This window comes from Bos grunniens, chromosome 23 (genome assembly GCF_055505025.1).
Source record: "Bos grunniens cultivar Pamir isolate PY7600 chromosome 23, Bosgru_T2T1.0, whole genome shotgun sequence".
In the NCBI taxonomy this organism is placed as follows: domain Eukaryota; kingdom Metazoa; phylum Chordata; class Mammalia; order Artiodactyla; family Bovidae; genus Bos; species Bos grunniens.
This window is the reverse complement of record NC_141187.1, coordinates 52,127,572-52,140,997: the sequence shown is the minus strand read 5'-3', so window position 1 is coordinate 52,140,997 and position 13,426 is coordinate 52,127,572.

The following is a 13,426-nucleotide window of genomic DNA, read 5'->3' as shown; positions in this document are numbered from 1 at the left end:
CGTGCCCGCTTGCGGGGCTCCAAGGACCGAGTCCTGACCCCGAGTTAGCGCTAGTCCTCTCCTGCAGATGCAAAAGCGTCCAGGGAAAAGGATGCCCCAGGTCACGCCCCAAGTCAGAGTCGGCTCAGGCCCAGCCCTCAGGAAAGGGATCGTGTCCAGGCAGAAAGGGCTGTGGTGGACCCGGGGTGACGGCTCGGGCGGGACCGAACCGCGCGGGAAGGAGGCAAGCGAGGGCCACACCCGCGCAGCCAGAGCAGAAGCGCCGGCTGGGTTCCAGCCGGCCGGGGCAGAGCGCCCCCGCCCGCCGGGATCCGCCCCTCGCCCCGCGGCTGAGCCGGGTCGGCCCCTGTCTCATGGCCAGGTCTCCGCGGAGGGACCGGGGTGGACTCTCGTGTCCAAGAAGATATGGGGAAAACGCCCTTTCCCCGGGCTTTCTCTCAGGAACGGGGCTTAGGACGGGGTGAGGCTGGAACTCGTCCTTCGGAAAGCCCGACGCCCTCGGGGACGCAGCATTTCAGGCCCCAGAACCGCTTTCCTCTCCTTCCGTTTGCCGGGCACAGTCCGGCGCCCCCGCCTCCACTGAGCTGCCAGCCTCGTTGGCCGCTCCACGCCCCCTCCTCAATTTGGAAGCATGATACTGCATATCTTAATTTTCCCAAGGAGCTGGTTTTGCGTGGCAAGGGTGAGTCTTGAAGCCAGCCCGCCCTCCCCTGAAGCTTTCAGTTTGTCTGCCAACCCCTGTCACCTTTATTGGGGTAGTTGCCAGAGAAGAGGCTGGCGAGGGGCTTTCAAAGCAAAAAAAAAAAAAAATTCATCTCAGTTCCCTCTCCCAACATCACAGCATTTCTTTCTGCCTGTTTATTACACACAATTCCTCTCCATCTGGGTCACTGTGTATCAGACGTGAAGGTGTTAGAGCAATATATTTTACCGTCCTTTACATGCTATTAATTTAAATAATGCATTAACATTTCTAAATTGTCCCCTCCCTCGACCGTTGTAGAAATAACACTGTAAAATAAAATCCAACCTTTATTTTAGGCATAACATTCTGTGGCCGAGGCGAGTAAGATACCCCTTAAACTACTAAAATTCTATTTGCTCTCACACTTTTCAGAGTATTTTCAAGGACAAATTCTCAAGTGATTTTGCATTCATCTGTAACACAGAGAGTCATTGTGTTAATTAACTGAAGAAGTCTGATTGGGAGGGAGCATTGCATAGCCGAATGAGTAGTGAATTGTTACAGCATTATTTTCTTAAACCAAGGTGTGTGCTTTTGCATAGACTGAAATTGCAAGGCTTAGAGCTTTCCGGTTTTCCCACTGCCTGCCTGCATTCACTACTTAACACCCAGCTCGCGGCGCGGGTAGCCTGACAGACGACTCTGCAGTCGAGATGCCCGCGGTTTCCTGGGCAACCGACACTTAGCCAATGAATGAAGAGGAATTGAAAGAAAGAGACTGCAAATCCATCATTATTTCCTTTTTCCACTCGTCTCAATGCGCTCCAGCTAGAAATATTGGAAAGCTACCAGCCCTAACATTTATGTAAAGGAGTCAATGGCCACAGAACCGGGACTAGGAAGGGGTCCAGCCATTCACTGTGACTGGGGGTGGGGGGCTCCTGGGACCCGCCAGGACGGGGGCTTTCTCGGCTGTCACTGCCCCTGTGAATGGCCCCCTTTCCTCCCCTCATGGGAAGCCACCGCTCCCGCAGGGCCGCCCCAGGCCCTCTAATCAAAGGAGGGTGGGAGGCTCGGAGCCTCGTCTTCCGCGGCCGTGGGGCCCTGAGGGAGCAGTCGGCCCAGGTAACAAAGGATGGGACCGAGCCGGACGCCGCTGAGGCCGGGAGTGCGGGTGGGGGAGGGGCGGCGACCTTTCGTTTTGTTCCTCCGTCCAGCCGGCGGTTTCCCACGACCGGCCTCGGAACTGGGGTGAAAGTGGCCTCAGGCCAGCCTGAGAGCGCTGGGCTCTTCGCGCAGAGCGTTGCCTTCTTTGTCCTGCAGGTCGGCAGAGGGAGTCCACGCACTCCGGACCCCGCGCCCTTTTAGGCACGTCCCCTCCCCCACTCCGTCGGAGCCCCTAAGTAAGATTCGCCGGCTGGGGGAGGGCAGGCCAGAGGATGCGGACTCTGTGAATCCTTGGTGAAGCACAGCTCGTGACCGAGCCAGATTGTGCGGAAAAGGCAAGCAGAGGGTAGAAAAGACCCTTGAATGGGAGCCTTCCGGAATACTAAGACCGGCAGGTGCAATCCATGAAGTCACAAAGGTAGAAATAAATATATGAAATGAATGCTACACTCAGGAATGTATGGGGGTGCATTTTAAGCTTCAGTGCGGTCGCTGTAGTAGTGTGATATTAATGTGATTGCGCGGCTGCCCCCTCCCAGTAGAAACCGGTCCTCCAGCCACTGGGCACATGGAGATCCAGGCAGCTCACCACTTCTCTTCTAGATCTGCCCAGACCTTTGCCTGCCACTTAAATAAAATGAAAACCTGTGTATTCAGATAGACAGAGGCGCACAAGTCCACAGAGTGTCTGTGACTGTCTACCCTTTGCCTCTGGCATTTAGATGTCTGGTCACCATGAACCATTAACCTGGTCACTGATGTCTTCACTGCAGAAGCAGGTCACCCTCTGAGCAGGGACTCTTGGCTTGACCTGCCCAGCCTTCTTGTCACTGGCCACTGCACATTCAAGGTCCATTTTCAAGAAAATAATTCCTTAAGAGAACCTCAGGGAGAATTTCACTCTTCCCAAGTAATCTCTACAGAGACAATTTATCAAGACATTTGGTTTCTCACATATACTCAGAAGAACTGAAAGAATTTTGTAGAGATCTTTGCACACTCAGGTCCATAGCGGCATTATTTACAATAGCCCAACGTGGAAGCAACCTGAGTGTCCAGTGATAGACGGATGTATTAACACATCCATCCACATGTGTGGTCCACACACACGCACGGAGTACTATTCAGCCTTTAAAAGGAAGGATGTTTTGACACCAGCTGGAATGCGGACGAACCTTGAGGATACTGTGCTTGGTGAAATAAGCCCGTGGTGAGAAGACAAAAATTGTATGATCTAACATATACAAGGCACCGAGAGTAGTCAAGTTTGCTGAGGCAGAGAGGGTGAGGGGGCTGCCCAGGGCCTAGGGGAGGGGATGGGGATCGAGTATTTATTGAGGACAGACTTTCAGTTTTGCAAGATGAAAAGAGGCCCGGAGAGGCCTGCGGCGGCGGCTGTACCACAGTGTGAATGTCTTAATGCCAACGAGATGCGATTGTAAAAACAATCGAGAGCGCAAATGTCATGCTTGTGTGCATTTTACCACAATTAAAAATAGTTTATTACTCTCTGTGAAATATGTAGAGGCATTTTTTTGTCTTGATGCTAATATGGTGCCCCAAGTTTCTCAGTGGTGGATAGATGGATGGATAGGTGACAGGCACAGAGACAGTAGACAGATATTTTAAATACGAATGTCAATTTCGTCGTCTATTGCGCCTTACTCTGCACCAAAGGGTCAGAGGCATCTCAGCACTGATTGGCTGACGGCTCTCCTTGTTCTTACGTCTCCACCGATGCCCTGTGGTTCAGTCTCTGGTCCAAATTCTTAACACAGCACTGAGGCCACTCCAACCCAGGAGGTCTACCTTCCCAGTGTTACCCGCCCCCTTCTGCCGCCACAGTGCGTCCCAGGAGACTTGAACCTGCCCACCCAGCTCCTTTTCAGGGTGTGTTCTCCAGTCTCTGAGTGTCCGTCTGCTCCGTTGACTGGAGAAGCCTCTCCTCTTCTTTACTGGTGACATTTCCATGGTTCTTCCTGCTGCAATGCAACTGCCTGCGACCCTCCCCACTCCCACCCCAGCAGGTCACCTGGAACAATGAGTTGGTGAGGCTCTGCTCCCAGAGGCTTCTTCTCTGGTTAGCGTCGGGCTCACATTTATTACCTAAAAGCAGTGATCGTCCCGCTCGTTCATCGTACACCTCTACCCATTAAAAAAGAGTTGAGGATACACGCCCAGCATGTACTCAGTCGTTTCAGTCGTGTCCGACTCTTTGTGACGCTATGGACTGTAGCCCATCAGGCTCCTCTGTCTGTTGGGATTTCCCAGGCAAGAATACTGAAGTGGGTAGCCATTCCCTTCTCTAGGAAATCTTCCTGACCCTTTTATGTCTCCTGCGTTGGCAGGCAGATTCTTTACCGCTAGCACCATCTGGGAAGCCCCACAACCCCAACATATTTATTATTTATTTATGCCCAAGGTATTTATCCATAAATTGTATACATTTATTTTTACAAGCCAGTATCTCGAGGTACCATATTATCCTGAGTGACATCAGAAGGTAGTCAACATTTCAAATACACTATTGTCTAACTTCTAATTTTATTTTGGCCAACATCAGACTTGGGCTACTCATGGTTTTCTTACCTGTCAATGGGCTTGACTAAGAGCCCGGTCCCACCACTTCATGGGAAATAGATGGGGAAACAGTGTCAGACTTTATTTTTCTGGGCTCCAAAATCACTGCAGATGGTGACTGCAGCCATGAAATTAAAAGACACTTACTCCTTGGAAGGAAAGTTATGACCAACCTAGATAGCATGTTCAAAAGCAGAGACATTACTTTGCCAACAAAGGTTCGTCTAGTCAAGGCTATGGTTTCTCCTGTGGTCATGTATGGATGTGAGAGTTGGACTGTGAAGAAGGCTGAGCACTGAAGAATTGATGCTTTTGAACTGTGGTGTTGGAGAAGACTCTTGAGAGTCCCTTGGACTGCAAGGAGATCCAACCAGTCCATTCTGAAGGAGATCAGCCCTGGGATTTCTTTGGAAGGAATGATGCTAAAGCTGAAACTCCAGTACTTTGGCCACCTCATGTGAAGAGTTGACTCATTGGAAAAGACTCTGATGCTGGGAGGGATTGGGGGCAAGAGGAGAAGGGTACGACAGAGGATGAGATGGCTGGATGGCATCACTGACTCGATGGACGTGAGTCTGAGTGAACTCCGGGAGTTGGTGATGGACAGGGAGGCCTGGCGTGCTGCGATTCATGGGGTCGCAAAGAATCGGACACGACTGAGCGACTGATCTGATCTGATCTGAAGAGCTTATGGAAGGAGTAGAGTCTAAGCTCTGCCATCTCCTTATTTTTCATGTGTTTGCATCGCTAATATCTTCACTTTGCAGTTTCTTTTCTGTAGTGTTTTAAGCCCAGCTGTGAGGATCAGTGGAGCAAAATCTAGGTAACGTGGTGGCCAACCCACCAACCCTTCCTCCTCTCCAGGGAATGATTCACAACAGGTGGCCACAACGCACAGCATCCTGTGAGGCCCCAGCATCACTGGGAATATTAACTGTTTAAAACATCAACTATTATATTAATTTCTTAATTTTTATGGTAGGGCTTCCCCTGTGGCCCAGTGGTAAAGAATCCACCTGCAATGCAGGAGCCACAGGAGATGCAGGTTCGATCCCCGGGAAGGGTATGGCAACCCACTGGAGGATTCTTGTCTGGAGAATCCCATGGATGGAGGAGCTATAGGAAGTAAGTATAAATAGGAATTCTCACAGTTTCTTCCCACACTGCAATGGCTGCTTTGCCGGCCCCACCTCCAGACTAGATTTCTGCGTGAGGATGGGGTTCATTCCATTGAGGCCTCTGTTTCCTGCTGGTTTTTGACCCCTTGATGGCAGGAACCATGTCTTATTAGCCTTTATATCTCCCACATTGCTGGAAATTAAGTGCAGGCAAACAATAAATATTCCTCTAGTAAATAAAATATCTCAAATATACAGCAACCAGAGAACTGAGCTATTTCCAACACACGCAGAAGAAGCAGGTCAGAAACAGAAAGAGACCAGGTCATTTATAAAGGTGGAAAAAATCAGTTATCCAGACGATTATAAGCAACAGTCAATGCTAGAACATGATAGAACAATTCCTATAAAATTTTTGAGGAAAATATGCCTTAATATTTGCATGCCCAGTTACATTTGCTTTTAATTTTAAAGGTAATAGGTATTATAAAAGAACTGAGGAAATGTAGCTTCTGCGAGTCATTTTGGAAAGAAAAAAAGAAAAAGCATCTCAGAGAATGTAGAGCTAGATCTTGGAAAGGTTGGCTGTTTGACAGCACGTGACCTAAAGATAAGGGTCCCTCTGAACACAGCCCAGAGACAGACACAGAGTCCTTCAGCTGGTCCTTCGTGAAGGATGCTGGAAATGCTTTTCTAAGACGCTGGCCAAGGACCTGAGGCTGCCAGATCGTCATCAAGTTCCCTGAAATTTGAATTATTACCTCCTTACAGGGAATTGGTTGTTTGCCAGTTTATTCTGGAAGCTTCTCTGCTACAAAGAGTAGAAGATTTCAAATGATGGAACAACAGATGCACAGACGTTTAAAAATGTCCCGTGAAAATATAAAATTCTCAACAAACCGTAAGATTTCAGGCAGAAGCCAAAGCAACAAAGGCAATGTTAGAAGTCAGGATGCAAAGTAAGAGTGTGCCTGAGGAGGTGAGGGGGCTTCAAGACACACTGTCGGGGGCTTGAAGAGAGGAACCAGACTGCAGTAGAAAATCCGCTTCTTTCTTTGATGACGAAGGATAAATAAATGCCATGGAAAGAAACAGGACAAGCTTCCGGGAAGCCAAAACTCTATGGAAATATCACGTGTTTTATAAGGAATTCTGTAAAAACCCACAGAGGCAGAAAGAAAAATTTTAAAAAGCTGTAATAAAACTAAATTAGTAAACAAAAGATGAGGTCTAAACTCCATCAGGCTTATGAGGAAGAAGACCAGATTTAAGAGGATCGTGGAGGAGTGATGGAGGAATTAGGAACGCTCTGAGCTCCGTGAACTAACAAAACTATGCAGAAACCCTTAGAAAGATGTTTGAGGTGCCTTGCTCACAGACAGAAGGAAATCGAAGTTTTGAATCATTGCATTTGCAGGTGGCGCGGAGGCCAGGCCCTGCAGCAACAGTATTTTAAAGAAAGCGGAGGAAGATGCAGGGTTCACAGACACACGGCTGCTAAATCCTTTGTTTCCAACGTAAGCTGAGGGCTGAGAGGTCAGTTGGGCATGACATTTACCCTAAAATTTCTGCTGGGCTTGCAGCACAAAGCGAGACCTGTGATGACCCCTCTCTTGAGATACAGGGTTCTGGAAAAGCAGCTGATCCACAATGCGCATAAATAGGAAAAGAAACCCAGAAGCCTCCAGCTGCAGAGGAAGTGAAAGCTCGGGGGCAGAAGAAGGAAGATACCCTGAGTGCAGGATGGCAGCAGAGACGGCTCACAAAACCCCAGGCTGTCCCCTGGGGGCGCGTGACAGCTGGCCCGCTGTGCTCACCGGGGAGGAGGGTGACATATGCCAGGCTGGGACAGAAACCAAGGCAGCCAAACCCGCGGCTTCTCCATGCTGCTCTGCTCACACCACAGGACGCAGTACCCATGGCTCTGGGTTTCTCTTCTTTAGGGAAGAGATAGGCTCCAGTGATCTGTGGACAGGCCAGGGGGATAAATGAGGTTTCTGGGAAGAAATCTGCCTAGGCCGCAGGCTCCAGGAGCTGTCATCAGTAAATACAGAGACCTCATCCTTCCGGCAATGACGAACGTCCCGGGTGATGCTGGTCTGAGAACTCGGTCTTTAGGGAGGACGACCGAGGGTGCCCACAGGGCCTGCTTCGACACTACCTCGCAGAGGGTGGGCTCTGGGCCTCTTCATTCTCTCCCACCCCTCGCTCCCGCTGGGCTCCCCTCCAGGCCTGGGGGACACTGCCTCCTCCTAGCATGCTCACACGTGGTGGGATGCCCTGCAGAGAGCCCCTCTCCAGACTCCTAGGCCCTCTGCACTCTGCTCTGACCTCAGTGACCTCCCTGCTGTCCTCCCACCCCGGAGCGGGGGACTGTTTGCCGCCACCTTTTGCAAGATTCGGGAAGGTCTTCAGGCTCCAGAGCTGAGCCTTGGCGACCCCCGGGACGGCTCTCAGGCCTCTCCCTGACCCGGCTCCTGACAGTGAACGGGCCATTGGTTGGACTCCACTTCTTGTTCTCTTATACTGACTCTTGTTTACCCAGGCTGAGCCCCAGACAGAGGAGACCCTACAGATGCAGCTGCCCACAGCATTACCTGCTTTATTTTGTTACTGTAATCTGAGTAAATTATTTTAAACGTTAATGAAAATATGATGAAAATGACCTACCCTTAAAAAATATTTGTAAAGTTTAAAAAAGTTGTCAAGGTACTTTAAGATGGAAAAGGAAAAAACCTCGCTGTAATTTGAAGTGCAGGACTTCTCTGATGGCTCAGTGGTAAAGAATTTGCCTGCCAAGCAGGAGCCACGGGAGACTCGAGTTCGATCCCTGGGTCAGCAAGATCCCCTGGAGGACGGCATGGCAAGCCACTCCAGTATCCTTGCCTGGAGAATCCCATGGACAGAGGAGCCTGGTGGGCTACAGTCCATGGGGTCGCAAAGGGTCGGACATGACTGAGCTACTGAACAACGAATCTGAAGTGCGGCGAGGTGGTGTCCACCACCTGCCTCTGCATGGCAGTGATTCCCTTGGTCAGGAATCAGATGGTCCAGAACGGCCGCAGGGGCCTGACCTTTTGTCCTCGTCCCTGTCTTCATCCTGGACACTGAGGGAAATCGGGCGTGTGCCCGAGCGGGGCAGGCCCGCTGTCCTCATGATCAGAAGGACCCAGAGAGAGGGGGTCCTGTCACAGCGGAGGGCGAGGGTGAGGAAACAGAGCTCGCTTCCCAAAGCTTCCCTGGTGCTGGCCTTTCCCCGGGCCCCAGGCCCTCCCCAGGACAGCAGGTGGGCCCCGCGGGGGCCTCCTCGGGGCCCTTGGAAGTGTGATCTTCCAGCCAGCACAGCTCGCATCATCCTTCAGGGTGGTGTGAGAGCCCACCGAGTTCACCCAGCAAACGTCTGCTGTGTCGGGCGCTGTTCTAGGCCCAGAAAGACAAGTAAACGATCGGGCGGGACCCCCGCCCTCCTGGAGCTGAGCGGCAGCCCAGGCGCTCAGGTTAGTGAAGCCCCGTTCCTAGGGTCTTTGATGTTTTTTTCGTCCTCATCTCCTTCCCCTCATTGCTTTTGTTTAGCCCGTTCTTACGCTTCCCCAAACCTTTCTGTTCTCTGCTAAATCGAGCGTGTGGTCAGACAAGTAATTAAGGGCTGCAGAGGCCGGGGTGACGGTGAGTCTGGGCGGCTTGCGGACGAGGTGCCGTCAAGGTGAGTCACGGAGGTGCTCTCGGTCATGGCGAACCCACCCTCTCATCACTTCCCTCCCTCCGTCTCTTCCTCTCACTCTCTCTGAATGTTTGCAGAGTACCTGGTGTGGGAAACAAGTGATTGATTCTGGGATTTCACTTAAAAAAAAAAGCAAACCCTCACTTAAATACTGGTGTCTTTAGTAATTACAGGATCATCACAGAGGTGACCCCCCCCCCCGCCCCCCGGCCAAAGGCAGAGAGAGGTGAGCCTATTTTCTGCGGTCTCTGTGAGGTCCTCTTTGCTCCAGACCAGCCACCCAGACTGAACTCTCTCTGGGCCCCCATGCGCCCACCTGGGAAGGGCGTCACGTGACCCTGGGCTCAGTGTCCACGAGGTGGGCGCCTCCAGGAGCCCACGCGGTGATGCGAGGGTCTAGGGAGAGGCCTGTTCGGAAAGCGTGTGCAGAGGGGCCGTGGGGCGGGGTGCTGGGGTACTGGGGTGCTGAGGGAGGGTAGTTGGGCCTGTGCGACCTGGAGGATTTCATTTTAGCCGCGAGAAGACAGTGACCGAACTGCGCCAGCTGACCGCGGTCTCCGTACCTCTTTAGCAGCGATGCGCGTTTCCAGAACCCACGGTACCCCGTGAGGCCGGGAGGTGAGCCCTGTTCTCTCTGCCCCGAGCCCCATCCGGCCATGAAGATTCGAGATGAAAGAGGAGGAGCTGAAGGTGCTGTGGTTTTCCTGGTGCGTCTGTGCAGGAGGGCGGAGGCCCGCCGGGCGCTGGTCCCGAAGCCTCAGGTCCACCCTGCGGGCCCAGTGGCATCTGGGCGGCTCTGGAGCACTCCCCGCCGCCCCAACGAACCCCAGGCTGGGGTTGCAGTGCTCTCACTGCTGTGGTTGGACTGGAAACCGGGCCCTGTGGCAGGGAAGGGCTGGGGTACAGGAGACGAGATGTGCAAGCCGATGAGTCAGGAACACAGACCGGTGGGGACGTCCTCTGAACCCAGAGCGAGGCCTTAAAGACACTTGCAAGGGGAGCCCAGGTCACCCAGACCAAGTGGGCGAGCAGAGAGCGAAGAACACCCCATCTGAACTCAAACTGCGACCTAAATGGAGAAACGGAAGCGCAAGGACGCCTCCCTGGGTTGCGGCTGAGAGGACGCGAGGACGTGCCAGCGGCTCTCCGCCTGCAGCGGGCACCCCGGCGGGCAACTGGCATCCACACTGTTAGCTGAGAGCACACCAGGGTTCAGGGTCTGGTGCCAAGTGGGTGGGAAAAACCCAAGTGGCAGAGCTGGGCCCCGGAGTCTGCAGTTCTGTGCTGCAACTGGAAGCAAAGTGCAAGGAGCGAGGAGGTCCAAGTGGGCAATGCACTGACTGCTTGCCTGGAATGCTGGCTCCTCACCTCAGCACAGCGCCCAGGGCCTGTGGGCAAGGAGCTCACCACTGAGCTTCAGCCTCTGCGGCCGGGCGGAGGTCCTGCCGCCTCCCCCGTGGGCCTGCTGCGGAGCCGGGCTGGGCGAGTGGCTGGCAGGGGCTGCACAATGCTTCTTCCAGGCCTGGAAGCCATGGCGGGCTTTTAGCCGCAGCTTCTAGAGAAGAGTGTCCAGAAAGGGGCGACTGACCCAGAGGGGCTCTTGGAAATGAAGTTGACCTGGAAGTTTACAGGAGGACTGTGAACCAGGACCTTTGAAGGATCAGTAACAAACAATTCAGGGTTTGTTCTGGGTTCTTGGAGAGTGTTCCCGCCCGGGTCCTTGGACTCTTGTTCTAGAAGTTGATAGGAGGCCAGACAGAAATCCAGGCATATCTCCACTGGGGGCTCGGCAGCGCAAGGGAGCCACGACCAGCAACAGGTGCCCTGGGTGTTCCCTGAGGAGGGTGGGCCGGCCCCTTAAATGGGGTGAGCGTGGGGGCAGACTGGAGGGTGGCTTAGGTGGTCTGCCCCCCCACCCCCGGGGCGCTGAGCGCAGAGACCATGCACAGGACCCGCCTTTGCTCCGGCGCCTCGGAAGTGCCCTTTTTGTATCTTGTTGTTCATAATCTTCTCCGCTGGGCGTGCCTGCAGCTATTTTTAGTCCCGGCCCTTCAGTATCTTTGTATTTTGTTGCTCGAGGAGACGTCTGTCCAGGTACAAGCACTGCTGCGGCCGGTCCCAGGGCCCAGACTGTCTTGAGGGCCTGGCACAGTTTGCACAGCAGAGCGCGTGGAGGCTTCTTAGGGTGACGTGTGTGTGTGTTGGTTGCTGACCCATGTCTGACTCTTTGCGACCCCATGGGGTGCTGCCCGCCAGGCTCCTCCATCCACGTGATCTTCCAGGCAAGAATACTGGAGTGGGTTGCCGTTTCCTTCTCCAGGGGATCTTCCCGACCCAGGGATCAAACTCAGGTCTCCTGCATTGCAGGCAGACTCTTTACTGTCTGAGCTACCAGGGAAGCCTTCTTAGGGGTCTGGTTAAATACATCATATGAATGTAGTTGACTTTCCAAGCTAAGGCCACCTTTCTTTTTCTAAAAAAAAAAAAAAAAAAAGGAAAAAATTATGGTAAAACACATACAGTTTCCCTTTTCCCCATTCTGAAGTATAAGGCCTGTGGTATCACGTCCATTCACACTGTTTTGTAGCCATCACACCATCCATCCATAGGACTCCTCATCTTGCAAATCTGAAACTCTGCCCCATTAGACACTAACTCCCCGTTCCTGTCCCCCGTGCCTGGCTTACCCCACTGAGCACAGTGTCCTCGGGTTCCTCATGTTGCAGCCTGTGGCAGAACTTCCTCCATTTTTAAGGCAGAGTCCCCACGCTGAGCAGGGTCCTAGACATTCAGATGAGGGTTTCTTATGGAGCCAGGTTGGCCGGGAGAATCCTGCGGACTGAGTCCCCCCCTTCCGTCTGCGTCAGTGCCTTCTCAGCTCATCTCTCTCCCCGTCTGTGTACCAGCCTCTGAACCTTCTCTGCCCTGTGTCCCCAGGTGTGTTCTCCAGGCGGACCCCAACTGCTCATCACCCCGCACGTTCCCCCACCCGTGCCCAGGCCTCCCACGGTCCATCTGAGTCCTCTCATCCTCCTGCACGGCGCTGCGTCTTCCAGGAACTCCTCCTGAGGGCTCCATCTGCGCGCGACGCACCCACCCAGCCCACTTTCCTTGTAGCCCAGCCCTCACTGTGCTGCACCGTCGTTATTTGCTTTTCCGCTCTTTTCGTTAAAAAGAGCTTTGTTTTCATTTTCTTTTGTCCCCCTGGTGCCTGGTACACAGTCGTCACTCAATAATTTGTAGGATAAACATATGCGTGGTTAAGTGAAAAACTGCGAACTCGCCTTCCATATAAACCAGGAACCATCATTAGGATCAATGGACTTAATTATTGCATTTTATGGACTGGGATAAAGACCTTTTTGGTGGAGATGTGATAAAGTTTGGGGCAAACAGGGAAGGGGCCGGTTCTGTTTAGATCTGGTTCTGTGCAGAGGCAGTGGAAAAGGTGCCGTGGAAGGCCTCCTGCTCTCTGAGTCTATAAATACCTGTATAGACACATAGACTCTTAGGCTATTCAAGGATCGATTCAGAAAGTGCTCAGATCAGAGGGGACGGCTTCACAACTCTCCTGGTGGGCACTGCACGCCTTCCTGGGCCCCACGGTGGTCTCCATCTCCCGCCCCCGGTGAGTAACCAGGTATCCGGCAGCACCGATGCACCTGCGCTCCGCACCGTGAGCAGGTCCATTCATCCGGCCGCGCTCCGGAAGCTGAGCCTCGGGTGTGGAGGGGTGCGGCCCTCCCCGCGCGCCGGGCTGGGCAGCCGGGGGCGGGGCGCGCGCTCAAGGGCATCTTTGTGCCCCCAGCACTCGGGGCGGGCCTGGAGCACAGATGGCCTCAGTAAATGTTTGCCGAGTGAGCCCATGAAAGGGCGTTTTGTCGCTGGATCTTTTCATTTTTCCCTTGGCTTGCTCCCCGCTCTCCTTGAAATAACAGCTGCTTTCATGGGCCGGTCTTTCGTTCTTGGGCCGCTGGACTCGTCTTCAGGACCGGCAAGAAAACACCAGGAAGGGACACGGCCAGCAGCCACGGTCTGGGCACAGCAGGTCTACGCTCTGGGAGGGGATCGGGGGCCGAGCCAGGGAAGGGGCTGTGACGTTGTTGCAGACCCCCAGGGCTCTGAGCCTCCGGCCGCCTCCCCTCCCCTCCCCCC